The sequence below is a fragment of the Oncorhynchus keta genome, chromosome 12 (genome assembly GCF_023373465.1).
Source record: "Oncorhynchus keta strain PuntledgeMale-10-30-2019 chromosome 12, Oket_V2, whole genome shotgun sequence".
Classification (NCBI taxonomy): Eukaryota; Metazoa; Chordata; class Actinopteri; order Salmoniformes; family Salmonidae; genus Oncorhynchus; species Oncorhynchus keta.
This window is the reverse complement of record NC_068432.1, coordinates 4,919,618-4,946,336: the sequence shown is the minus strand read 5'-3', so window position 1 is coordinate 4,946,336 and position 26,719 is coordinate 4,919,618.

The following is a 26,719-nucleotide window of genomic DNA, read 5'->3' as shown; positions in this document are numbered from 1 at the left end:
CATCAAAACGCCAAACTTTTTTCCAAATTAACTCCATAATATCGACTGAAACATCCTCAAGAATCAATGCTCAAGGTGTTTTTCACATATCTCTTCGATGATATATCGTTCGTGGAAGTCTCCTCTCTCCTCTGAATCACATGGATGAATGCGTGCAGCTGAAGATTACGCACCAATTTCGACAAAGGACACCGGGCGGACACCTGGTAAATGTAGTCTCTTATGGCCAATCTTCCAATGATATGCCTACAAACACGTCACAATGCTGCAGACACCTTGGGGAAACGGCAGAACGTGTAGGCTCGTTCAGGGCGCATTCACAGCCATATAAGGAGACAATGGAAAACAGCGCCTCAAAAATTTAGCTCATTTCCTGTTTGAAGTTTCATCTTGGTTTCGCCTGTAAGATCAGTTCTGGGGCACTCACAGATAATATCTTTGCAGTTTTGGAAACGTCAGAGTGTTTTCTTTCCAAAGCTGTCAATTATATGCATAGTCAAGCATCTTTTCATGACAAAATATCTTGTTTAAAACGGGAACGTTTTTTTCATCCAAAAATGAAATACTGCCCCTAGAGGTTAACAAGGTATTTCCTTGTAACAATCGTCCACACGACTGGACAATAATCAAGATTAGACAAAACTAGAGCCTGCAGGACTTGCGTTTTGGAGTGTGGTGTCAAAAAAGAAAAGCATCTCTTTATTACAGACAGACATCTCCCCATCTTTACAACCGTTGAATCTATATGCTTTGACCATAATAGTTTACAATCTAAGGTAACACCAAGTAATTAAGTCTAGGCTTGGAAAAGAGACCATTAAACCCAGATTTGGACCACACACCCACTCCACTGAATAGCAGGCTAGTGATTGCTTTGTAGAGCCTGCAGTTAGCCACTGATTCCTTCCAAACCACTAATTTCCAAACCACGATTTCTACCTCGTTGTGTAATGTTTATGTCCAATTGCCGATTGAGCACTGATACGTTTTATCTATAATTTCACTTCATATGACAAGGATGGAAAAGGATTTGCCAGTAGATTGTCAACTTGATTCATGATGACGACTGCGTGCCTAACTTGTCTAGCTAAGATTTTGAAAGTATGATGTTGACATGATCAGTCCAATCAAAGCTATGGTAAACATAACATTATTTGACGCAATTGTATCTATGGCCAGAGACCTTGCCTTCTTGGATGGGCACTTCTAACGTAACTCTATTGCAGCACCCAAGAGGCTTGAATTTCGGAGCTCTCCCAGTAGATAGAACAGTGAGTCAATCACGGCGCAATTAATATTTTCCGCTGGCTGCCCCACTACCATAGAAAGCACTGAGCTAGGCTGAAACACCTGCATTGTGGAGCAAAAAAAAGAGACCATGTTTGTACAACATAAAAAATGTTTGTTTTTTTTACATTGTTTGCAAACTGATATGTGACACGTATTAATGCCAAAATAACATGCAAAACAGGCAACAACAACTAATATATATATATATATACAGTTCCAGGCATGTGTTTGGACACATCCACTCATTCAAGAGATTTTCTTTATTTTTACTATTTTCTACATTGTAGAATAATAGTGAAGACAACAAAACTATGATATAACACATGTAGTGACCAAAAAAAGTGTTAAACAAATCCAAATATATTTTACATTTGAGATTCTTCAAAGTTGCCACCCTTTGCCTTGATGACAGCTTTGCACACTCATGGCATTCTCTCAACCAGCTTCATGAGGTAGTCACAGGAAAGCATTTCAATTAACAGGTGTCCCTTGTTAAAAGTTCATTTGTGAAATGTATTTCCTTCTTAAAGCATTTGAGCCAATCATTTGTGTTGGGACAAGGTAGGGGGGTATACAGAAGGCAGCTGTCATCACAGAAAAGGGTGGCTACTTTGAGGAATGTAAAACATAAAATATATTTTGATTTGTTTAACACTTTTTGGTTACGACATGATTCCAAATGTGTTATTTCATAGTTTTGATGTCTTCACTATTATTCTACAATGTAGAAAATAGTAAAAACAAAGAAAAATCCTTGAATGAGTAGTTGTCCAAACTTTTGACTGGTACTGTGTATATATTATTTTAGCGTGGGGCTCAAAACTTAATTGACGGGTCGCTACTGGGTTGCGTTGACAACCAAGCACGTTTCAAAATCACTTTTGCAATACAGTAAATAGCTAAAAGTTAAGGCTATATGACGAACTAATGTAACATTATTTATTCATAGCCACATTTTTATGTTACTGTAACTACAAATGTGTACTGATGTAATCCTAGAGAGCATAGATGTTAAACAAAGGTTGCAGGTCTGTGGAAATCTTCACAATTGCTATAATAATCTGCGCAGAATCTTGAACAGCATTGATCACATGCACTATGTACGTAATCTCAACTGCAACCCAGGTCATTTGGTCGTGCTACTAGATGCAGCGCAGTGATAACACATGAACCTGTTGTATAAATATTGTATTCCCATTTGTTCTTTTAAATGGTTCAGAAAGATTATTAGAAAAGATTACAATGCATAGTCTTGGTGTTAAACTTTGCTCCTTCAGGGTGGCTCACTGCCAGAGTGAAGCTTCATATGAAGATGATCAAATAACTACAAGGTAGTGAGCATGATACCCAGACAGGTGGAGGCTGGACGGATGGTGGTTGGGTGTCAGAAAACAGCAAGCATAGCAAGTAACAGCTGGTTACAGCAGCAACGGCAATGGCAGCAAGAGACAGCAGCGCATGTGTGTGCGTGAGATGGGGCATCGAGGAAAAGCATGTGCAGAACTGGTCAACTTAAATAGACCGCATGTAAGTAGAGTGTGAATCCAATTGGTGCAATGTCAGCTGATGCGATCAGCCAATGCCACCACACTCGGGTTTCCCTTCTGAACCCGGCTTCGCTTTATTTGGGAGCTCAGTGATAACACGTTTAGATGACAACTTAACCAAAAATCAGACTTTGTTTTTCCATTGGAATTTGGCTATGCTTTTAAATGGTTGAAAGCCTAGTGATAACACATTGGGGATTCAGCAAACCTCTGGCTGTCCTTTTTGAGTGGGTGAATAAAGGTTGAAATCTCCTTGATCGTCATCCCAACCCAAATATTACCCACATTTCCACGTTGAAATGACGTGGCGTGCCCAGCGGGAGGAGCCTTCTGTGCTTCACATCAGCTCTGTGCCATCTATATCTACATGCCATCGTCGCCGCTGGAGAAAAAAAAGAAAAGGCATAGACCGCCGGGACGTCCTTGGTTACGGCAAACTCAGGTCATTTGCCTCCCCTCTAAATAGCAACTTCCCTGGCTGATGATAGACCGCCCCGGGTGACATGGAATGCTGCATACTACATTACTGAAATGTTTGCCTTAGCACAGGGCTATGATCCAACACCACTCCTCCCCAGAACATAATTGCTGTTGAAGGAGCAGTTGTAAAAGAGGGCCGCCCAGGCTTGCAGAGTGAGAGTAATAGAGAGGTCTCAGAGAGTGAAGGACGCCGTACTTTTTCCAGTAAGGTATTCGTGTTTGAGGGAACTCTATTAACAAAGATGAAAAAGCCATTGTGGTAACAGCCTGCGATCTTACCTGATCACAGGCTCTCATTTCATGCGCAGTCCGTCCATCTCCTCCAATTTGTGATGAGCAAGGCCCGATCGGGACGACCTTCTAGACCTCAGTGGCTCTTTAATCTTCATTATGAGAGTTGGCCAATGCACCTGCCTGCCTCCCCTGTGGCTCCTTCTAAACAGTCACAGCTCATAGGGAAGCCGGTTTAACCTCACACTTTCAGGCTATTGCACTTGGCTGATATTCGATAATGTATGGCTGCGACAATTGAGTTGATCTGATGATGCTGACAGTGTGAATATAACATAGAGACTGGAGGGAGCACTAATGCATGGCTTATATTTAGGAATGAGTGTTATGCACCTTTCATAGCTCTCAGAGCACAGAGCAATTTGAATATTTTTGATCATTGGGTTCATCGCAGCGTGTTGTGCTGCACGGAAGAGGGAAAGATATCTGATCCTCCGGCATGAAATTGTACGTCGAGGTTAACATCAGGAGAGTCACAATGTGCTCAGCAGCTACATCACCGAGGCCTACTGAAATACCATCACACTGAAATACCATCACACTGAAATACCATCACACTGAAATTACCATCACACTGAAATACCATCACACTGAAATACCATCACACTGAAATACCATCACACTTAAATTACCATCACACTGAAATACCATCACACTGAAATACCATCACACTAAAACGCTGTCATGACAAATCAGAAATATCTCACACAAAAAAGAGCCATGCAAACATGTTCTACATTCCGCTGAAGTCCGGTTCCCTTCTACCCCCAACATGGACAACATCAAACCGTTGGAGGCCCTTTCTGTTTTAGTCCAATATTGATCTTGGCTGCCAATACACAGAGAGGGAGTAATTGGGTTTTATCTTGATGGCTGCATGTTTAATTATGTTGGCGCTGGACATTGATCCTGAGGCTCAGCGCTGCAGTGGAGGCCTTGGAAGACAACGCATGCCAAATGCAGTTTGCCCAAGCCCAGAATAATGGCCGGGACATACATGCTGCTGGCTGGCAAGATGGTGGGGAATGATCATGACTATTATTATGATTATAACTCACCCACTCTGTCACATCTGTATTGCCATCACAATTGTTTTGTTTGTCTGAGTGTGGCAGACGAACAGGCTGCGATGCTAGACAACCTCTGAGATTTCAAATGGATCCTTCAACTGCCAGGGGTAGAATGTAAACATGTATTAGGGACTGGGAGAGGGAGCCGGTTTATTTATTCTATGGATGCGTCCCAAATGGCACCCTATTCCCCTCTATAAGGCCCTTTGGGCCCTGTTCAAAATAAGTGCACTATATAGGGAATAGGGTGCAATCTGGGATGCAGTAGATGGGAAGCAGCAGGCAGATTATAGCAGACTGTTTACCTTCCCTTTATAGGCTAGGATCCTGTTGACATCTCCTCGCTGTAGAGTTATTCATACACAGTACACATGGGAAAACCCAGGTTTACATATCCAACTGTTTGTCCTGGGATTGGATATGATTTGATCTGTCCCTGCGTAATGCCAGATCTTTATGTCCAGCCTCCATTTTACCTGACAACTTGGCTAGGTACGGCATGACACAAATGTTTGCACTCAAGAACATAGTAGTGATCTGTTCAGCTATACAGTATACAGTACAGGAGTTGAGGTGGAAGGTGATGAACTGAAGGCAGGGCTGCCTCCAGGCCAGTGAGAGTTAGAATAGTAGAATACACAAGGTACAAGTTCGACATTTGGATGTGCTCGGCAGTCTCTTATGTCAGTCACTGACAGTCACTCAATTAGCAATGTCAGCTAACAATTTGTAGATTCATTTACCAATCTAGCCAGCTACTGCATCTAAACTTATTATAATCATGGCAGAATACCAACCGGGTAGGGGTAGGCAACCGAATCTTGCTTAGGGCCCCCAGAAGGTTAGGGCCGGCCCTGGCTGAAGTTGTCTCCCATCAGAAAAAGATAACATGTCTGGCATGGAGAATCTATGGAGATTGGCTGTGTGGAGCTGAATCTCCCTGATGGAAATGATCCACCATGCATAGAAATGTCTCATATCCAGCCATCATCACTCCACCCACCTCTCAGAGGACAAAGTCACCAGAGGGCCGTGTCATTTAAAGGTGACAGCAGTCAGAATTACCCACTCCAAATATTACTTTTATCAATGAACTCCCCTAATGATTGAAAAATGTCAACCGACTGTAGTCTAGACACTGGGGTGTCGATGTTCAATCACAAATTTATAACAACTTTATGGCTTAAAGTGAAAATGTGATCTACCGCCCGGCACGGACCCAGATGCCACAGACACACTCGCCTGCACACACAAAAACATGCACACGTATACACACACACACACGTGCCCGCAAACTCTCATACATGTCCACAAATGCCCACACACAGTAGTTTCAATCCAAACTTTGAAAACAGAGCATGCTCTATCCCCAGGGGTCTGTCTCTGACCACATCACAGTGAGGGGTAAAATAATGAGGTGAAAGTAATCTAAATAGTGTGGTGTCCAGAGACAGGACTCTCTCCCCTCAGTACTGCGTAGGATCCCCAGTGTGGTGCTGAGGATTTTCCTGAGGACATGGACACTCACGGGGGGCTGTATGTTGAAAATGAGTTGAACCCTACAGAGAGGGGAGGGTCACCGTGTGTCACTTCTCGTCTCAAGGTCAGTAATTGAGCAGCGAAATTGGTAAATTGCCATGAGTAGAAACAAAGTCACTAAACAACTTTATTTCACATCCCACATGATGCTGTGAGAAGGAGACTGGGAACAAATGTGTTTTATTTGGTTATTTATTTGTGTTTTGTCTTGTCTTTAGTCTTCTGAAGTAATGTCCTCTGTCAGTTACGGTTGTATTAGTAAAGACCTCCTCTAAGTCCCCGAGCTGTTTATGTGGAGCAAGCTTCTCTCGACATCTCCTTCACTAAGTGCATCTTGTTTTCAAGGACAAGGTGACCCAATAGCCAATGGGACAAAAATGAATTGAGTTCACCAAATCTTAAGAGAATGTCAGTGGAGAGGGGAGCAATTTAGAAATGTCAACAAAATGGTCTCGACCTACACATTTGCAAATGATTTCGTTTGTATGATTGTTTAGTTAGTTAGAGAACCAGGTAAGGCTAGGTCATAATAATTAACTTTACGTTTCAGCTAGGTTATGATGTTTCAATATTTGCCCACATCTTTTCTTAATTTAAAAGTGAAACAAATAGGTATTAGGTTAAATTATCCATAGAAATGATAGATACAAGTTCAAAATTATATCTAGTGTATTAGCGCCGTCTTTTGAAGCAATGTAGCGGTTTCATTTGAGGCTTACAATGTCACTTTTGTCTTAAAAAACAACAACACTTCCATGTTGCTTTGTTTCATCCTTTGCTTGCTGGTATATAAATGTTTAAAAAGTGATATCTCAGATGCATATGATCCTGTCCCAGCGATCTCATTCCTTTGGCTTTGTGTCTATAGAAACGTAATCCATGTCTATATTAAAATTCACGGAGACTGGAGGCACTTTCATCAAAATAAAAAAAAACTCCAATGAAAACCTTAAGTGACGATCCAACTTTCAAAACGAGTCATTATTGGCTAACCACAACAGTCCACAAGCTAGTTGCTAACTTTGCTAACTACCCACTTGGCACACATTGGTTGAATCAATGTTGTTTCCGCGTCATTTCAAGGAAATCACGTTGAACCAACGTGGAATAGACATTGAATTACCGTGCTCAGCTTGCTAAAAACACTCACTAATTAGTTTGTACCCACAAACAAGATAAAACGTGATCTTGTCAAACTGTCTACAAAGTAGCTAGCAATTGATAATACATGACAAATAACAGACAATAATTTATTCGGGACAGGTTTGGGGCATTTGGGGCAGCTTGATCAGGTACGTGCCAGTGGGCATGGGGTAATGGGGGTGGCATGTCCAGACCTGTATCTCTCTGAGGGCATGGAGAGGTGCCACCTGTGTGGACGACTGACTCCAAAATAATCTCACCCTCCCGGGAGTCACGCTGGACCCTCCGTTACCTCCAAAGCAACGTGGTGTCTGCTGTCATTCCTTTGCCCCTGGCTATAAGTTACATCCATTAAATAGCTTCGCTCGTCACATTAATGTAAGTCACTTTGGATAAAAGCGTCCTCTAAATGGCATATGTTATTTATTCATTTTGGTTACAACGGGACTAGGTTATGTTGTTTGTGTCTGAACCACACATACTGCTCACTGTGCAAAATCAACATTGTCGCCACTTCATTCCAACCCCAAAAATCTATGTGATAACATTTTGTCTTTACACTGCTACTACTCACTGTTTAATATCTATGCACAGTCACTTTACCCCTACCTAAACTATTGTTTCAAAGTTTGGGGTCACATAGAAATGTCCTTGTTTTCCATGAAAACATACATGAAATTAGTTGCAAAATGAATAGGAAATATAGTCAATATGTTGACGAGGTTATAATTAATGATTTTTAATTGAAATAATAAATGTGTCCTTTGCTTTCGTTAAATAATTCTCCATTTGCAGCAATTACAGCATTGCAGACCTTTGGCATTCTAGTTGTCACTTTTTTCCAATCTTCCTCTGTCCAGTGTCTGTGTTCTCTTGCCCATCTTAATCTTTTCTTTTTATTGGCCAGTCTGAGATATGGCATTTTCTTTGCAACTCTGCCTAGAAGGCCAGTATCCCGGAGTTGCCTCTTCACTGTTGACATTGAGACTGGTGTTTTGCAGGTACCATTTAATGGAGCTGCCAGTTGAGGACTTGTGAGGTGTCTATTTCTCAAACTAGACACTAATGTACTTGTCCTCTTGCTCAGTTATGCACCGGGGCCTCCCACTCCTCTTTCTATTCTGGTTCGAGTCAGTTTGCGCTGTTCTGTGAAGGAAGTAGTACACAGCGTTGTACGAGATCTTCAGTTTCTTGGCAATTTCTTACATGGAATAGCCTTAATTTCTGAGAACAAGAATAGACGGACGAGTTTCAGAAGAAAGGACTTTTTTTCTGGCCATTTTGAGCCTGTAATCGAACCCACAAATGCTGATGCTCCAGATACTCAACTAGTCTAAAGGACAGTTTTATTGCTTCTTCAAACAGAACAGCAGTTTTCAGCTGTGCTAACAATTGAAAATAGGTTTTCCAATGATCAATTAGCCTTTTAAAATGATAAACTTGGATTAGCTAATACAACATGCCATTGGAACACAGGAGTGATGGTTGCTGATAATGCTGCTATACAGCCTGATCTCTGTGTGAACGAGGTCCTGTTCCCCAGTCTGGCTGCACTTAACAGTGGAGGTGATTGAGTGAGCCGATTTGAAGCTCTGACTAGTACGATACTTGCGACCTGCTACTGGGTCAATAATCAACTAATCACGATCTTCAGTTTAGAATGCAATTAGTTTAAATCAGCTGTGTTGGCTAGGGATGGGGGGAAAGTGTGACACCAATCAGGGCCCTGAGGACTGGAGTTGCCCAGGCCTGTGCTAGCCCAAAACCACACTGTGAGTTTCATAGGGCCAAACCCACATCTTCTGGCTCCTGTCTTCTAGCCCCCGCTTACCCCTTTCCTCCCTCTCCTCTCCTGGTTGCCAGGACTGCAGTTAGTGGCCCTTCATACAGTACAGAACCATACAGCCAGAGGAAACCTATGTAGTGTGAGCGTACCAAGTAATTAGGTGTCACTCTAAAGCGGGAAGGTGGAATAAATGAGTCAGGAGTAGGTTTTTCTGATTGAACACGGTTCTCTATTGAGGGTATTTTGTCAACAAAAACATTCTAACATAATCAATGAAAAATCTTCCAAGGAAAAACACACATCTTCTTCTCCAGATGAAACAAGAACACAATAGGATAATCTTTAAACTACAACAAACATAAATCACGGGTTTGTCACCATCTTCGTGGTTCTTTCAGCACAGCTTCTCTCTCTCGGTGGCCATCTTCCAGAGATAGTTTTTTCTCTCTGCTGGTTCCATTCTCTCTTTTATAGGGGAAGGAGAGTATCTCATTAGTACCGTCAGCTGTGCTTAATTGACTCTGGTTACCTTGTCTCCCATGCTTTGTTGGGCTACTATCCATGAGCCCAGCCTGCCCTCTAGTGGTCCTTCCACATACCTCCCCCCCCCAGGACCGAACCGGAGGGTCGGGCGCCAGACGCACCGTCTTGGTCGCGTCGGGACAGCGCGTCTGCATTCCCGTTCCTCGATCCGGCCCTGTGGATGACATGGAAAGAGAACGGTTGTAAAGACAAAAACCATCTGGCTATTCCTTTCCTGTTCTACTGGATGTCATAAGGTGAATGCACCAATTTGTAAGTCGCTCTGGATAAGAGCGTCTGCTAAATGACTTAAATGTAAATGTAAATGTAATGGGGCCGTAGAATGGCATCCATGAGGCGTTGGAAGGTTGCAGCAGCTCCGTGCAGTCCGAAGGGCATCCTCACATACTGGAAAAGCCCCTCTGGGGTGGCGAAGGCAGTCTTTGGGCGATCCTCCGGAGCCACCGGCACTTGCCAATATCCCTTCGTCAAATCCAGGGTAGTGATGAACTTGGCCTTTCCTAAGCGCTCCAAGAGTTCATCCACGCGGGGCATGGGGTACGCATCGAATGTAGAGATGGCATTCACGCCCCTAAAGTCGTTGCAGAGTCTCATACTACCATCGGCTTTGGGGACCAGGACTATGGGACTGGACCACTCGCTCGTCGAGGGCTCGATCATGCCCATCCTCAACATCTCCCTCACCTCTTTCTTAGCGATGACTCGGCGAGCCTCAGGAATCCTGTGAGGGCGGATATGCACTTTCTTGCCGGGTTCAGTGTGGATATGGTGGAACAGGACATCTGTTTGTCCTGGGAATGGAGAGAATATTCGACCAAAGTTCATAATCAGCTTGTCTAGCTGTCTTGACTGCTCCGGTAGGAGAGTTTGGCCACGGCGCACCTGTGGTAGAGCCTTTTTTTTCTTTGCCCTCCAGGGCCATCAAAGCCACCTCCTCCTCTCGTCCATGGTACGTCTTCAGCAGGTTTATGTGATAGAGTTGGACCTTCTTCCTCCTGTCAGGTTGCTTGATGAGGTAATTGACCGGTGAGACCCTTTTCATTACCTCGTAGGGCCCCCTCCACTGCGCCAGCAAGCGATGTTCGGCCGTGGGCACAAGCACCATCACTTTCTTCCCACGGTGAACTCACGGGGGTCGCAGATTTATCATAGGCCCGGCCTTGGGTCCTTTGGGCCTTCTCCATATGCTCCTTGACTATGGGCCACACTGCTGACAGGCGGTCTCTCATCAGGGTAACGTGTTCTATTGTAGATCGAAAGGGGCATGGTTGGGTCTCCCATGTCTCCTTGGCTAAGTCGAGGATTCCTCGACAGGGTCTGCCATAGAGCAATTCAAACGGAGAGAATCCAGTGGATGCCTGGGGTACTTCTCGCAGGGCAAACATTAAGTGTGGGAGAAGCATGTCCCAGTTTTTCCCGTCTCGGGACACCACTCTTCTCAACATGCTTTTAATTGTTTTGTTCAAGCGTTCACACAACCCATCTGTTTGAGGGTGGAATATGCTTGTACGTATCTGTTGAACCTGATATAACCGACACAAGTCCTTCATCAACCGGGACATGAACGGGGTTCCTTGATCGGTTAAGATAGTCTTGGGAAGGCCCACACGAGAGAACATCAGGAATAACTCCTTGGCAATTCCCTTTGACGACATGTTACGAAGGGGTATGGCCTCCGGGAACTTGGTAGCATAATCTATAACCACTAGGATGTACTCGTGTCCTCTGGCGGATTTTGGGAGGGGTCCTACGAGGTCCATAGCTATGCGTTCAAAGGGAGTCTCTATGATGGGGAGAGGAATCAAAGGGTTACGTAGGTGTGGCCGTGGGGCTGTACGTTGACATTGATCACACGTCTTACAATACCTGGCCACATCTCGGGTGACACGGGGCCAATAGAATCTCTGCATGATTCTGTCAATCGTCTTGTCTCGTGCCAGGTGTCCTCCTAGGGCGTGGGAATGGGCTAACTGTAGAACTGTATCCCTGTATGGTCTAGGCACCATTAGTAATTCCTGGTTTTCCCCCCTTCGTCGTACGACCCAGTATAAGAGACCCCGCCTGATTGCATAGTAAGGAAGAGGGGGCTCACCTGATCCGTCGACGTTCCTTCCATCAATCACCATCACCTTCCTCATGGCCTCCCTTAGGTCTGGGTCTCTATGCTGCGAGGTGCCGAACTGTCCCTTTAATTCCTGGGGCAGGTCAACCTCAGTAGAGGGATGTGGAGGTTGTTCCACAACCCCATCAGGGGAGACCGAGGAGAATCCCTTCCAGGTTCCCTCCTCGGATGGAGCTTCAAATATATCCCTTAGTGCCTGGTTGCTCCTTCCTTCCTGCGTTGTGTATAACCCTTCACAGGTGTCTTCATCGGTGGTTTCCTGGAATATCTGTCGTAAACGTTGGGTCGCTATTTCTTCCTCTACTGTAGAGGACGAGGACGCGGCTACGTCTCCTTGTAGTACTACTACCTCGGGCTTGGAGATTCTCTTCTTTCCTGTCCCCCTTCTTCCCGTGCATAACGTCATCTGCCAAAGCTCCTTATATAGGGGACAGTCTCTCCCGATCAATAATGGCACCTTCAGCTGGGGCACTTTCCCTGCCCTGACTGTACACCTTCCTTTTGGAGTGAGAATAGGCAGATTCACAGTGGGGTAATAGTGGGTGTCTCCATGGATACAGGATACGGCTACTTTGTCTGGTAGCAGTGTGGCGGAGGTCACCATCCGCTCCTCTACTAACGTAACCATACTTCCCGAGTCGAGAATAGCTACCACATCTTGTCCTTCAACTCGCACCGGAATCGCTGGGGCTATCTCTGCTAACCAACAGTGTTGATCCTGCCCCCTCAAAACGGGATGTGTGGGGGTAGGCAGTGACGACTCCGTGACCATGGGCTTATCCTTGCTAGGACATTGTGGGGCATAATGGTTGGGAGACTGACACTTATAACACCGACCCGGCTGTGTGGTGGCTGACTTCTCCCACCTCCGGGGGGGGCTTGGACGTTTCGGTGGCGGGCGCGCCGGGGTGAGTCGTGGTACGGGATTGGAAGACTCCTTCCGTTCCTCCTTGTCACTTTTTAACAACTCCCCTGTAGACCGATATATTTCCACCGCCTGGGCTATGTCGTCGGCTGACAACGGGTTGGCTTGCCCCACAACCCTTTTTAAGTCACTGGGTAATTCTCTCAATATCTTGTCCACTACGAGAGTCTCTATCACATGTCCTACTCCCTTTCCAGGTTCTAGCCACTGTTTCGTCAGTCGTATTAAGGCAAAGATCTGGGCACGGATGGGTTGATCAGCTGTATAGGTCCATTGATGGAACTTTACAGCCCTATCTCTGGCAGTCAGCTGGTACCGGGACAGGATCTCGGTTTTTAGTCGCCCATAGTCCGCAGCTTCACGGGAATCCAGGTCAAAATAGGCTTCCTGAGCCACCCCGGTCAAAAGAGGAGCTAATGCGCTAGCCCATTCTGTGGGCGGCCACTCTTCCAAGGTGGCCGTCCTTTCGAAGGTCATGAGAAAGGCCTCAATATCATCCTCCTTGGAGAGACGAGGTAAGATGGCGTGAGCAGCCGCTCTTGGCCTAACTGTAGGTTCTTCTCGTCGACTCAGCTGTTGTTGCAGGAGTTCTATGGTTGTCTGCTGTGCCGTGATCAATTGTTGTAGTAGGGCGTTATCCATCGTTCTTGAATGGTTCCTCCGGGTCTTCTGGAAGAATATTAATTTACTCACTTATCCTTGTGTCACTCGTCCACCTAATGCCCGCATCCTCCACCAATGTGAGCGTACCAAGTAATTAGGCGTCACTCTAAAGCGGGTAGGTGGAATAAACGAGTCAGGAGTAGGTTTTTCTGATTGAACACGGTTCTCTATTGAGGGTATTTTGTCAACAAAAACATTCTAACATAATCAATGAAAAATCTTCCAAGGAAAAACACACATCTTCTTCTCCAGATGAAACAAGAACACAATAGGATAATCTTTAAACTACAACAAACATAAATCACGGGTTTGTCACCATCTTCGTGGTTCTTTCAGCACAGCTTCTCTCTCTCGGTGGCCATCTTCCAGAGATAGTTTTTTCTCTCTGCTGGTTCCATTCTCTCTTTTATAGGGGAAGGAGAGTATCTCATTAGTACCGTCAGCTGTGCTTAATTGACTCTGGTTACCTTGTCTCCCATGCTTTGTTGGGCTACTATCCATGAGCCCAGCCTGCCCTCTAGTGGTCCTTCCACAGTAGATATTCCATTATTGAGCTACAATAGTCATTTACAACATTAACCATGTCTACACTGTATTTCTGATCAATTTGAAGTTATTTTAATGGACCAAAAATGTGATTTTCTTTCAAGGAGAAGGACATTTCTAAGTGACCGACCACAAACTTTTGAACGGGAGCGTACATGTACAAATGACCTGGACTAACCGGTACCCCCTGTATATAGACTCGTTATTGTTATTTTATTGTGTTACTTTTCATAGAGGTTTTTACTTTCGCTTTTTCAGTCAATCTTTTCTTAACTTAACTTTCTTGAACTGCATCGTTGGTTAAGGGCTCGTAAGTAAGCATTTCACGGCAAATTTCATTTGAACATGGAAAACTGGTTGGATTTGCAAAAGGTCATCAACTTAAGGGCATTTTTTTCACCCAACTTGTAACCTAAATCCAATGACATGATGACATTTGTTGTCGATTTCACTTTGAATTCACATTAGTTGACAATTCAACCAAATGCAAATGAAAACTAGATGTTGAACTGATGTCTGTGGCCAATGGGTTGGGTGAGACAGTTACATGTCGACGTCGCATTGTCTCTCAGGTGTCATTTTTACACCACGATGAGATATGAATCTCCTCCTGCTTCCTGCCCTCCTGCTTATTCGTTGGCTGATGAATATCTGATTACTGTTGATGAGGTTCTTTGTGCAAATACAAGAGAGAGATAGAAACAGGGGGAAGATAAAATGACAGAGGTGGATACAGAAATAGGGAGAGAGAGAAGGACAGGAGAGAGAGAGAGAGAGAGAGAGAGAGAGAGAGAGAGAGAGAGAGAGAGAGAGAGAGAGAGAGAGAGAGAGAGAGAGAGAGAGAGAGCACGAGTGCCATGAGAAATAGGAAAAGACAGAGAGGTAGAGCTAATGTGGTCACATGTCCAAAAGTCATATCAGGGGGGTCTCAGCACAAGATTGGAGCAGAGACAGCACTCTCTTTGAACAGTCTGCCAGTTGAACAGCTGCATAAACCTCAGCTACGACTGTGTGACAGACCGCTTCTGAGCCTTGGAGGGATATTAAGACGGCGTGCATCCTCTCTCCTTCTGTTTCCATCTGAGGTTATACATTCACCTGAGGCAGGAGGAAATCACACAGACCAATGTCCTCGGGGCTATGAAGGGCTGCATCCCGTTCATATTTAAAATGCCTTTCAAGTGCATTGTGTTGCGGTTACACGCTTCGTTTTGGTGAATCGGAGAGATGTCTTCTACATCTCTGTCTTGGCGCTGTTTGTGTGGAGATCAAAGTAGGTGATGGTGTGTCTTTGCCTTTCCTGGTGCCACTAGCTAGGTTACCTGTATCTGACTGCCTCACAGCAACGTAACTGTACTAGAGATCTGGATTCTCAGTATTGGTCAAGGTGAGATTTTGCACCTCCACGCCACCATTCTTGAGATGAGGTAACACAGACGTACCAGTACTCTACAGGAGAAGGGTTTCCCAACTTGGTCCTCCAGTACCCCCAACAGTACACATTTCTGGAGATGGGAAAAACTGCTACACAGCCTGATCTCTGTGTGAACGAGGTCCTGTTCCCCAGTCTGGCTGCACTTAACAGTGGAGGTGATTGAGTGAGCCAATTGGAAGCTCTGACTAGTACGATACTTGCGACCTGCTACCGGGTCAATAATCAACTAATCACGATCTTCAGTTTAGAATGCAATTAAGTTTAAATCAGGTGTGTTGATTAGGGATAGGGTGAAAGTGTGACACCAATCAGGGCCCTGATGACTGGAGTTGCCCAGGCCTGTGCTAGCCCAAAACCACACTGTGAGTTTCATAGGGCCAAACCCACATCTTCTGGCTCCCGTCTTCTAGCCCCTGCTTACCCATTTCCTCCCTCTCCTGGTTGCCAGGACTGCAGTTAGTGGTCCTTCATACAGTACAGTACGGAACCGTCGAGCCATACGACACCTGTGAGTGCAGGGAGAGTCATCAATCACATTGACAACGCGATTGACCGCAAGCACCTCCAGTAATCTCATCAGGAATATTGATTGGTATGGAGGTTAAGGACTCTGTATCATAATGCATCGATTGATTTGGAAGGAACTAGTTTGGGAAATCTCAAGTGAGTTGCACCTCAGTGACCTCTTGAGCAGCATTTGAATAACTGGCAACCATTCTGCCCAGCTCAAATAATACAATTGTATTAAGCAGTTGGGAATTTAAACTCATCTGGCATTACGTAATTGTCTTATTCCCTGAAGCAGCCTACAGCCTAGCAGCCTACAGTATGTTTTTGTTAAAAGTGTGAAGTGAAATACAATGAATCATATTTTCAGTCAAATTGTAGTGAGGATGTCTCAACTTTTTATATTCAGCAATATATATTAGACTAGTCTGCAGTGGTCCCTTAGACTGACTATGTACATGCTATTAGGACTATTATCCCACCTTTACTCAGACAGACTAGCCCTTCTGCTGCCTGAGTCATGCTGTGTATTCTGGGGGAGAGAGGGAGAGAGAGAGAGAGAGAGAGAGAGAGAGAGAGAGGGGTGGGGGGTGGGGGAGCGCAGACGGAATGACTAAATAGCCCTCGGTCAGTCTCGGTCTAGACAAAAAAGATCAACGGAGACAGATTTGGGCATCTGGTGAACCTTGCTCCCTCTCTCACTGAGGTGTGTTTCATCCATTCTCCCTGCATGACCAGAGTTGCAAGCCCCAGCGTGTTGCCCTTCGCAGGGGAAGGACAAAGTGAAGCCCATTAATCCAGCCTGATTGCAGGCTCTTTACTGGGAGGGACACGTAAGTAGAGGAAGAGGGGGAGAAATCTATATGTCAGGATGCATCACTTCCATCCCTGAACAGGCCTATCAATCAAGCCCATCTGGAGCAGCTTAACTCCTTTATTTATCAGCCCCTGGTGCACTCCTGTAAATAAAGCACCATCACGTATGGAGAAGAGGCCAGAGAGAGAACTTCCCAGCAGCACTTCCTGGGTGAGGGTCGGGAGATGGAGGGGAATCATTAATAGGTGTGCGTATGAGAGTTGACACACACACACACACACACACACACACACACACACACACACACACACACACACACACACACACACACACACACACACACACACACACACACACACACACACACACACACACACACACAGCAAAGCTAAGCATCGTGATTTGTCCCTTTTCTATTACCTGCAATAAGATCAAATTCGATAACCCTTTGACTTTAACTACTGTGGCTGCTCTCACGAAGGTCCGTAAGCTCGCTTGAATATACATTACACACTGCATCAACAAATTTTCAAGGTGACTCCGACGAAAGCCTTTAAATCAAACTTCCATTTCAATCAGTCACTGAAAACCTGCACAGTGGCTAGAGCCGCTCGACGGTTCTCGTTTTCCATAGACCTCTTTACAGATCAGTCTCTCCTGGCAGCTTGTCACAGGTCTTCTCTCTCTCACTCACAAAATAATAATTGTGCACTGTTTAGGGGATAGGGTGAATTTGGGATACAGATATACTGTGGTACTGGGTGTATTCCCTGCTGTGGCATGTAACAGAGGCAGAATGCTCATTACCTGCTAAATTACACCTGAACCGTGGGGAGGCTCTCCCTCTCTCACCGTCTGTGCTGCTCCACATAACACCATGGCACGAGAACTGACTGCAGACTGCACATAGCAGAGAGATAGCATATGACGGAGAAAGAAATTAGAGAGATTGTACAGTACCAGTCAAAAGTTTGGACACGCCTCCTCATTCAAGGGTTTTTCTCTATTTTGACTATTTTCTACCTAGTAGAATAATAGTGAAGCCATCAACACTATGAAATAACACATATGGAATCGTGTAGCAACCAATAAAGTGTTAAACAAATCAAAGTATGTTTTAGATTTTTCAAAGTAGCCACCCTTTGCCATGATGACAGATCTGCACAAGTCCATGCCATTTTGGGCAGCGTGGGATTCAAATGTTTTCTGTCCCACAAATTTTTTTTACATTGAAAAGAAATGAAAGGGTGCCTGGAATGTTCATGCTGGATGGTGTTGGTAAGGTCATCATGGGTGGCTGGTTGACTGGCTGTGCTGAGGAGCAGAGAGGGCTGTCCTAGCCAGAGCTGTCTCAATCAGGCCAAACCGAGCAGGACGAGCCTTCACGATCACATGTTCCACTCAGCCACTTTGGATCTACTGGGGGTTTTCAGTCCATGTCAAACTCAGTAAGGTGAAATGCCGCTCACCTCTCTCCGCACCTTACGCTTCATTGCAGCCAAAACATGCATGCACACACACACACACACACACACACACATACGTGCAAGCACACACAGACGTGCTTTTGTAGGGTGTGGCTCGCCAGTGTAGCAGGTCGCCAAGAGAGCCCACCAAAGAGCACTGTTCCACTAGGCCACGCCTGGTGCCAGCTCTGTCAGCCCAGCAGTCTTTCTCTTGTCTTTCTCTTCAAAGTCTGAGCCTGAAATTAGGTTTCACATCCTGTCCTTTAAAAGGGAGTGAGAAAGAGAAAACAGGAAGGAAGAATCCATTCATTTTTATCTCTGGTCCGAGCTCCACTGTAAACACAGCTACATCAATCAGCCCAGTAATCCGGTGTCACTCCAAGCTGCACACTAACAGATGTCTGCACGTTCTGCGTGCCCCATGGGTACCGGGCAGTAGCAAGAGAGCTAACTCAAGCAGATACTAAACATATCCACATTCAAGAGGAAAACTGCATATGAAGACCACAGCACACCCATCCGATAGAAACTATTTGCCTCTACAATATGGAGACCCATATCAATGTTGAGGTTTTGCTGTCAAATGAAGCCGGTTCAAGCTTCATTTAACAGACATAGTTTACACCTCCTAAAATCATTTACTTGCTGAGCTGTAAACTGTTTACCCCAGTCACTAAAATACCCACGGTTTCACTGCTTAAAATGCCATTTGAGTTTACGGATTGTGGATTCGAATGGTAATTTCAGCAAATAGCATTTATGGTTTCCACTTAATTTCCTTCAACCTGAATTTGTAATCTACTGGTAAGTGAGCACTTTCACTTTTATGGAAGGTCATTTAAATCAGGAGAGAGAGAGAGAGAGAGAGAGAGAGAGAGAGAGAGAGAGAGAGAGGAACAGAGAGAAACAGAAAGTGAGTGAAATAGAGAGACAGCACAAAAGCCAGCTATCACCACCATTCCCTTACTTCTCCACAGAGCCAGTCCAGAGCAGCAATGTACAGAACCCATTTCCAATAGAACCAGGCTGTCAGACTGTAGGTAGCCCCCCATATCCTATCCTATATTACAAAACCCAGACAGAACCTAAGCTGCCTCCCAAAAGTCACCTACACATTTAAATTAGACACTGTAATTTGCAGACTAAATTCTTTATACCTTTGAACAGAGGCAGTCCAAACAGAAGCTGTTGCTGCCACTTTTTGAATGCCAGACAAACTCCTGCTTCCCTGTGCTCATGTACTGGATAAATCAGTAGACCTGGGCAATCAGCAGCCCGGGCAGACTGACAGCTGTGACTAATGTGCCCGTGTATCATACTGTAGCCTGGGCAACACAGCAGAGTCTGAAAATATTGCACATTCACACTAGACGTAACATAGTAAACATAAATCCGGGAAACTCAAATGAGTATGATATGTTACATTTTGTATGGTTACAGAAGACTGTTGGTTGGATACTTAAGTCAAAAATGAAAGTAGGGTGGTTGGGGTGTATGGGTGGGTGTATAAAGTGAACGTCTAGAAGAGTTCCAATCTCAATATGGACAACTTTAGCATTTTTGCTCATGAGGAACTTTTCAACTACTCACTACTTTTTAGCTACTTTGCAACTACTTGCAACTATCCTTCCCCTAAACTTAACCCTTTTAGCTAACCCTTCCCCTAACCCTTTAAAAAAACTCCTAAACGTAACCCTAACCCCTAGTCTAGCTAACATTAGCCAGCTATCTAATGTTAGCCACCTAGCTAGAATTGGTAACATACTGTATGATACGTTTTGCATATTCGTAACATATAGTGCATTTTGCGAACTTGTAACATATAACACAAATTGTAATTCGTAACATATCAAATGTTGTGAAATGGGTGATGAACATCCACAAATGAATACATACCATTCGAAACGTACCCTTTCAAACTAAAATAAGCATCTCGGATTTACGTACAGAATAATACGAAATGCTCTGAAACCAGGTTGTGTGCACACACACACACTCTTAACCTCTTGCTCCTACCTGACACGCAGGCGTCCCATCGAGACATCTGGAAATGCAAATGCACTACGCTAAATGCTAATAGTACTAGCTAAAACTCAAACATTCATTAAAATACACATGCAGGGTATTGAATTAAAGCTACACTTGTTGTGAATCCAGGCAACAAGTCAGATTTTTAAAATGCTTTTTGGCGAAAGCATGAGAAGCTATTATCTGATAGCATGTAACACCCCAAAAGACCCGCAGGGGACGTAAACAAAATAATTAGCATAGTCGTCGCTACACAAACCGCACAAATAAAATATAAAACATTCATTACCTTTGACCATCTTCTTTGTTGGCACTCCTAGATGTCCCATAATCACTATTGGGTGTTTGTTTTTTTTATTAAATCGGTCCATATATAGCCTAGATATCGATCTATGGAGACTGTGTGATAAACAGAAAAATAGCGTCTTATAACGTAACGTCATTTTTTTTAATTAAAAAAGTCGACGATAAACTTTCACAAAACACTTCAAAATACTTTTGTAATGCAACTTTAGGTATTAGTACACGTTAACAAGCGACCAAATTGATCACGAGGCGATGTATATTCTTTAGCTGTCCGTCTGGAAATAATGTCCAGGTAAATCTCAACCAAAATATCCGGTCGGAGACCTGAACAAATGGCTTGTCTCTTCTTCGTTTGACCAAGAAACAAAGCCTAGGCAAATGACAAGACTGTTGACATCGTTTGGAAGCTGTAGGTATTGCAACCTCAGCCCCATTTATTGTGGTTCGCCTTTATCAATGGGTTGAAGTGGCGGATGGATATATATTTCCATTTTCAGTGATCAGATTTTCCTGCGCTTTTCGATGAAACGCACGTTCTGTTATAGTCACAGCCGTGATTTAACCAGTTTTATGAACGTCTGAGTGTTTTCTATCCACACATACTAATCATATGCATATACTATATTCCTGGCATGAGCAGCAGGGCGCTGAAATGTTGCGCGATTTTTAACAGAATGTTCGAAAAAGTAGGGGGTAGGAGTAACAGGTTAAAGTAAACATTCTGAATGTCACCCAGTGGTGTGAACAAGCAAGAGTTCTTTGAAAACACATGAATGTAACAGTCAACTCCAGGCAATAGTCCTTATATTTCATAATCACAGTCAGATCTCAACATTGTGTGTGGGAGTAGAAAGAGCAGACCTAACTCACTCTATTAAATTAATCAAAACAGGAACATTTTACATTTGGAAAAATGTCCTCCTGTGTGCTACCTATATCCCCCCCCACTTTAATGAAGACAGCTTCTCCATCCTGGATGGGTAAATCAATCATTTCTAGGCCCAGGGACATGTACTAGTCTGTGGTGACCTAAATGCCAGAACTGGACAAGAACCTGACAACCTCAGCACATAGGGGGACAAACACCTATCTGGAGGTGACAGCATTCCCTCCCCCATAGGCCCCCCTAGACACAACTACGACAACATAACCAACAATAACTGGTCACGACTCCTGCAGCTCTGTCGCACGCTGGGTATGTACATGGTCAATGGTAGGCTTCGAGGGGACCCATATGGTAGGTACACCTATAGCTCATCTCTTGGCAGTAGTACTGTACACTACTTTATCACTGACCTCAACCCAGAGTCTCTCAGAGCATTCACAGTCAGCACACTGACACCCTTATCAGATCACAGCAAGTCTACTTGAACAGAGCAATACTCAATCATGAGGCATGCTATAGATGGAAGGAAAGTAGTGTGTAAACCCACCCAAAAACAATTAGACAACAAATTCACTATGGTGAATCACTAAAACAATACACGTCAGAAATCAGCTCAATGTAATTGAAGAATCCATAGACTCTAACCACTTCTGTGAAAATTGGAAAACACTAAACAAACAACAAATATGACATTATAAATCCATGTACACAAATAACAAGTGTGCAGTTAAAATGGTAAAAAACACACAAAATTCCTTCCATCAGGTCGTAGGGTGAGACAGGGATGCAGCTTAAGCCCCACCCTATTTAACATAAAATCAAATCAAATGTTTTTATATAGCCCTTCTTACATCAGCTGGTATCTCAAAGTGCTGTACAGAAACCCAGCCTAAAACCCCAAACAGCAAGCAATGCAGGTGTAGAAGTACGCTGGCTAGTTAAAAACTCCCTAGAAAGGCCAAAACCTAGGAAGAAACCTAGAGAGGAACCAGGCTATGAGGAATGGCCAGTCCTCTTCTGGCTGTGCCGGGTGGAAATAAAACAGAACATGGCCAAGATGTTCAATGTTCATAAATTACCAGCATGGTCAAATAATAATAATCACAGTAGTTGTCGCGGGTTCACCTTCACACTCCTGGGCCAGACTACACTCAATCATATGACCTACTGAAGAGATGAGTCTTCAGTAAAGACTTAAAGGTTGAGACCGAGTCTGCGTCTCTCACATGGGTAGGCAGACCATTCCATAAAAATTGAGCTCTATAGGAGAAAGCCCTGCCTCCAGCTGTTTGCTTAGAAATTCTAGGGACAATTAGGAGGCCTGCATCTTGTGACCGTAGCGTACGTGTAGGTATGTACGGCAGGACCAAATCGGAAAGATAGATAGGAGCAAGCCCATGCAATGTTTGTAGGTTAGCAGTAAAACCTTGAAATCAGCCCTTGCCTTAACAGGAAGCCAGTGTAGGGAGTCTAGCACTGGAGTAATATGATCAAATTCTTTGGTTCTAGTCAGGATTCCAGCAGCCGTACTTAGAACTAACTGAAGTTTATTTAGTGCTTTATCCGGGTAGCCGGAAAGTAGAGCATTGCAGCAGTCTAACCTAGAAGTAACAAAAGCATGGATTAATTTTTCTGCATCATTTTTGGACAGAAAGTTTCAGATTTTTGCAATGTTACGTAGATTGAAAAAAGCTGTCCTTGAAACAGTCTTGATATGTTCGTCAAAAGAGAGATCAGGGTCCAGAGTAACGCTGAGGTCCTTCACAGTTTTATTTGAGACGACTGTACAGCCATCAAGATTAATTGTCAGATTCAACAGAAGATCTCTTTGTTTCTTGGGACCTAGAACAAGCATCTCTGTTTTGTCCAAGTTTAAAAGTAGAAAGTTTGCAGCCATCCACTTCCTTATGTCTGAAACACAGGCTTCTAGCGAGGGCAATTTTGGGGGCTTCACCACGTTATATTGAAATGTACAACTATGTGTCATCTGCATAGCAGTGAAATTTAACATTATGTTTTCAAATGACATTCCCTAGAGGTAAAATATATAGTAAAAACAATAGTGGTCCTAAAACGGACCCTTGAGGAACACCGAAATGTACAGTTGATTTGTCAGAGGACAAACCATTCACAGAGACAAACTGATATCTTTCCGACAGATAATATCTAAACCAGGACTTGTCCGTGTAGACCAATTTGGGTTTCCAAATTGTGATCGATGGTATCAAAAGCAGCACTAAGGTCTAGGAGCACGAGGACAGATGCAGAGCCTCGGTCTGACGCCATTAAAAGGTCATTTACCACCTTCACAAGTGCAGTCTCAGTGCTATGATGGGGGTCTAAAACCAGACTGAAGCATGTCGTATACATTGTTTGTCTTCAGGAAGGCAGTGAGTTGCTGTTCTAATTTTTTTTGAGAGGAATGGGGAGGAATGGATGACATATATGTCAACGAATTGGCAAGGGCACTAGAACAGTCTGCAGCACACGGCCTCGCCTTACTAGAATCTGAAGTCAAATATCTACTGTTTGCTGATGATCTGGTGCTTCTGTCATCAACCAAGGAGGGCCTACAGCAGCACCAAAATCTTCTGCACAGATTCTGTCAGACCTGGGCCCTGACAGTAAATCTCAGTAAGACAAAAATAATGGTGTTCCGAAAAAGATCCAGTTGTCAAGACCACAAATACAAATTCCATCCAGACACCTTTGCCCTAGAACACACAAAAAACTATACATACCTCGGCCTAAACATCAGCGCCACAGGTAACTTCCACAAAGCTGTGAACGATCTGAGAGACAAGGCAAGGTGGGCGTCTATACCATCAAAAGGAACATAACATTCAACATACCAATTAGGATCTGGCTAAAAATACTTGAATCAGTTATGGAACCCATTGCCATTTATGGTTGTGAGGTCTGGGGTCCGCGCACCAACCAAGAATTCACAAAATGGGACAAACACCAAATTGAGACTCTGCATGCAGAATTATGCAAAAATATCCTGCGTGTACAACGTAGAATACCAAATAATGCATGAAGAGCAGAACTAGGCTGATACCAGATAATTATCAAAACCCAGAAAAGAGCTGTTAAATTCTACAACCACATAAAGAGAAGTGATTCCCAAACCTTCTATAACAAAGCCATCACCTACAGAGAGATGAACCTGGAGAAGAGTCCCTTAAGTAAGCTGGTCCTGGGGCTCTGTTCACAAACACAAACCACAGAGCCCCAGGACAGCAAAACAATTAAACCCAACCAAATCATGAGAAAACTAAAAGACTTGACACATTGGAAAGAAACAAAGCAAACTAGAATGCTACTTGGCTCTAAACAGAGAGTACAAAGTGGCAGAATACCTGACCACTGTGACTGACCCAAAAGTAAGGAAAGCTTTGACTATGTACAGACTCAGTGAGCATAGCCTTGCTTTTGAGAAGGCCGCCGTAGGCAGACCTGGCTCTCAAGAGAAGACCGGCTATGTGCACACTGCCCACAAAATGAGGTGGAAACGGAGCTGCACTTTCTGCCACATATTAGAGACACATATTTCCTTCAGATTACACAGATCAACAAAGAACTCGAAAACAAACCCAATTTTGATAAACTCCCAAATCTACTGGGTGAAATACCACAGTGTGCCATCACATCAGCAAGATGTGTGACCCTATTGCCACAAGAAAAGGGCAACCAGTGAAGAACAAACACCATTGTAAATACAACCCATATTTACGTTTATTTATTTTCCCTTTTGCACTTTAATTATTTGCACATAACATGACATTTGAAATGTCTTTATTGTTTTGGAACTTTTGCGATTGTAATGTTTAATGTTAATTTAAAAAAAATAGTTTATTCCACTTTTGTTTATCTACTTCACTTGATTTGGCAATGTTAGCAAGCCAATAAAGCCCTTTAAATTGAATTGAAATGTTGAATTGAAGGAGGACGAGAAGGAAGGGAAGAGTGAATCTGAATCCATGTCTCAAACACACAGGCCCTATATATCCCTGTCCACAGCTCCGGTGTCAATGCCACTGAGATGGGCTGAGACGGGTTGTAAGGTCCTCGCGGGGTGACACGCACCGCCATCTTATCTCACGTTTCAAAAGAATAACTTCTGATGGATCTCATGAAGGTTTGTGTGTTCTACCCACCACACTCTCAAATTGCCTTCGCACTGAATATTTTTTTTTATCCCATCCGAGGCTGAATAAATGTGTGTTAGCTTAAGGGATAACGACAGAGGTTCGAGAGGAAAGGGGAAATGAAAAAATCAGCGGGGATGTAACATCCACAGGCGTGACGATCACAATGGGAATTGTTGGAATACAAAACTAACAAACAGGTTTTAAAACAGAAACATTCATATCTTTATATATCAGATAAGGTGTGACTATTCCTGTAAAATGCTGTGAAATAGACCATGACCGTGGTAAGAACCACAAGAACAGTATTCTTTGCAAAACAGGAAAATGACACAGGTGTCATCTCAACCACCATCTTAGCCTACCAATGCATACTGTATGCATCTGTCAGACCTAACCCTCCAAACACACTCTACCTAGACAGATGGCTTACTTCCGAGCTGTTCTCAGCCCAACGACACTAGCTCCGTCACTTTAACAAATCACATCGTGCTTTAATCTAGCTCTGCTCTGATGTAATGCACCACTTATTTCATGCGTAAATGAAGTGCATCCTCCTCTGGAGAATGATCAAAGCACTGTTTCTTGCTAGGGCCAAGCTGGGGGCACAGGGGGCTTCACACTGAGTCAGAGACCTCTTCTACTTCCTCTCCTCCGCTTTCTCTCACACTCTCTCTTCACGCACCGCCTTGGATCCCTCAGGTGAAGGACTGCCGGGCTGAGAGTGTGTGTGTGTGTGTGTGTGTGTGTGTGTGTGTGTGTGTGTGTGTGTGTGTGTGTGTGTGTGTGTGTGTAGGGGGGAAGCAGTTGAAGTTAAGGCAGTTAAGAAAGTGAGAGAGGGAGAAAGTGAGAGAGGGAGAAAGAGAGAGAGGGAGAGAGGGCGTGCGAGAGAAAAGAGCACCTTTTCTTTTCCATGCGACCACCCTTCACCCCTCACGGTCTCGCAACCCGTCTGACCCCCCTCACTATTGAAACGCGGTGTAAGGCAACCCCCACGCCCTCTTAGTCATGAGTGGTGTTCTGGAGCCACACACACTTGGTGTGCTCTTTGATTAACCTTCCACTGAGTGAAGTGTACTTCATCGGAGACCAAGACAGAACTAATCACGTCAGGAGATGTACTGTGTAGACCTACAGCTCCCACAACGCTAACTACGCAATATCTTTGTGTGTATTTA